This window comes from Oryctolagus cuniculus, chromosome 7, assembly GCF_051225735.1.
Source record: "Oryctolagus cuniculus isolate XC-2025 breed Fujian yellow rabbit chromosome 7, ASM5122573v1, whole genome shotgun sequence".
NCBI classification, from domain to species: domain Eukaryota; kingdom Metazoa; phylum Chordata; class Mammalia; order Lagomorpha; family Leporidae; genus Oryctolagus; species Oryctolagus cuniculus.
This window is the reverse complement of record NC_142873.1, coordinates 123,229,940-123,232,777: the sequence shown is the minus strand read 5'-3', so window position 1 is coordinate 123,232,777 and position 2,838 is coordinate 123,229,940. Positions and strand designations below refer to the sequence as shown.

Here is a 2,838-nt window from a genome sequence, read left to right as displayed (position 1 = left end):
AATACATATTTATATATTATATATATATGATTCATTTATATGTATATAAATGGTGGTGGTTTGTGTAAGCCACCATGCAGGTTACATTCACCTGCCACTGGAATGACTAGACACCCCCCCACACACACACACCCACACCTCCCGACCTCCCGCCCACAGTGAACTGACTGCAGAAGCACACAGGACAGGCTCCTGGGAACACAGCAGACTCTCCTTATTGGTCAGGACTTAGCATGGTTCCTCCCTTTCCCTATTTTAGCAGGCCGTTAGTAAATAGGGCACTATCACACATGGGCATTTAGATCTCTCAACTCTATTGGAAGAGGACCCTTCCCTCTGCTTGGACTGAGAGCCAGTACCCCAGGGTTGCTGTCCTAAGTAGATTCTGAGAAGGGAGTGGTGCAGGAGACAAAATGGCTAAAAAGAATGCAGGAGCCACCAGTGCCCACCTGCAGCTACAACCTAAGGTGCCTACAGATGTGATCAGTGTGACGTGCGCAGGGGTCAGGTGCAGAGGAATGAGCAGGTGGGAAGGGTGGTCCTGGGGATAGTGCTCTGCCTGCTCCCCTGCATTTCTTGACCTTGACCTGGGCAGGCACAGCTTCCATGGCTTTATGCATGGTCTCTTCATCCCCCAGGAACTGCATGGGCTTGTTGGGCTCCAAGTTCTCATCCAATTCATGGGCAATGGGAATACCAATGGAGGTTCAGCTCCACAGTAGCCTCTTCAGAGACCCTCTAGATGCTTGGCAATGCCCCAGAGGCTGTTGCCATGGCTGCAACCAGTACCCATTTCTCCTCCTTGATCTGGGGACAGGATTTTTCATTCCAGAAAGGCAGGGCTCTGGCTACAGTGTCCATCAGACTCTCACAGGAGGGCAGCTGATGCACAGTGAGGTCTGCATACCTGTGATCCTCACTGATGTTCCTGCAGAAGTGGTGGTCAGGCTCCAAGGTGGGTGGAGAGACATCAAAGGAGCACCCCCAGATCTTCCCCTGGGCCTCACCATGGTAGCCGGCAGTTTCTGCTTTATTGAGGCCAGTCAGGCCCTCATAGTGCTGCTCACTGAGGCTACAAGTCCTCACAACCACAGCCACATCTGGTCAGTGGCAGTGGCATCCATCACCGTCCAGAGGGTCTGGATGGTTCTTTTCTGCACCGAGGCAAAGCAGATGTCAAGTTCATAGCCACTGTCTCGCAGGGCCTGCCTGCAGCGCCTGGCCTCCTTGTGGCCAGCACGGCTCAGGTCGGTGTCGTACAAGCCACTGAAGCAGTTCTCCAGGTTCCAGGTGCTCTTGCCACGCTATATCAGCGTCAGCTTGTAGCCGGCCATTGGTGGCAAGGCAGAGATGTGGCGACAACTCTTTGCAGATGTTCTTTAACAAGCTGAGAAAGTTGCATTCTATTCCTAGTTTTCTGGGAGTTTTCTTTAATATCATAAATGGGTGTTAGATTTTGTCAAATGCTTTTCCATATCTACAGATGAGATCATAATTTTTCTTCTTTAGCCTATTGATGTGATGACTCACAGTTGATTTCCTAACATTGAGCCAGCGTTCTGTACCTGTGATGGATTCCACTTAGTCACAATGTAAACAAACTTCTCAATATTTTAAAGTTTTTCTTATGGACATTTTCAAAAACATACAAAAATAGAGCCAATGATGATCCTGCACATAACCATCTCCCAGCCTCATTGGCTACCAACCCCTAGCCAGTCTTTTCAATTTTTATTATTTATTTCTATTATTTATTCAGAAGGCAGAGAGACAGACAGATATTCCATCCACTATATCACTTCCCAAATGTCCACAACAGCAAGGGCTGGGCGAGGCCAAAGCCAGGAGTCAGAGACTCCATCTAGTTCTCCCACATGAATGGCAGGGACCCAAGTACTTGAGCCATTAGCAAGAAACTGGATCAGAAGCAGAGATGAGACTCAAACTCAGGCATTCCAGTATGGAATGCAGGCATCCCAGCATCTTAACTACTGTGCCATCTTGATTAATCTGCATTCCTACCCACCCCACCACCCAACTCCTGAGATGTTGTGGGGCTTTTACTTTTTTAAGGTTCATTCACTTATTTGAAAGGAATGTTACAGAGAGAGAAGGATGGAGTGGAGGGTGGGAGAGATATCTTCTATCAATTGGTTCACTCCCCAAATGGCTGAAATGACCAGAGCGGGCCAGGTTGAAGGCAGGAGCCTGGAACTCCCTCTGGATCTCCTACATGGGTGCAGGGGCCCAAGCACTTGGATCATCTTCTGTTGATTTCCCAGATACATTAGCAGGGAGCTTAATCAGAAGTGCTGCAGCCATGACTCAAACCTGTGCTTATATAGAATGCCAGCATTGCTTGCTGTGGCTTAACCTGCTGTGCCATGATGCCAGCCCCTGGTATGTTTTTTAAATCAACTTCTATTCATTTCATCCATAAATATTTCAACATGTATCTCTAAAAAGTAAGGACTCATTCTCAGTTTTAAACAAATACCCTTAATCCACCTTAAAATTTTAAGATTATTAATATTATTAAAAATGCAGCCAGCACCAACAGTATTTTCAATGTTGGTATACAAAGTGCATACAGAAAGTGTGCTAATTACGCATGTACAGTCTGCTGAATTTTCTTTTTTTTCCCAGAAACCTTTTATTTAAGGTATACAAACTTTATGCATTTCATAAATACAACTTTAGGAACACAGTAATTCTTCCCACCATACCCACCCTCCCACCTGCACTCTCACCTTTCTTCCTCTTCCCTCTCCCATTCCCATTCTTATTTTTTACTAAGATTTATTTTCAATTAATGTTGTTAAGTCTATACTAAGTAAA

The 2,838-nt window shown here is 46.1% G+C and overlaps 1 pseudogene; it reads right to left on the bottom strand.

The window, feature by feature from the left end:
- Positions 1 to 455: 455 nt before the first annotated feature.
- Positions 456 to 1,334, bottom strand: LOC100352680 (phosphoglycerate mutase 1-like; annotated as a pseudogene).
- Between the last annotated feature and the right edge of the window lie 1,504 nt (positions 1,335 to 2,838).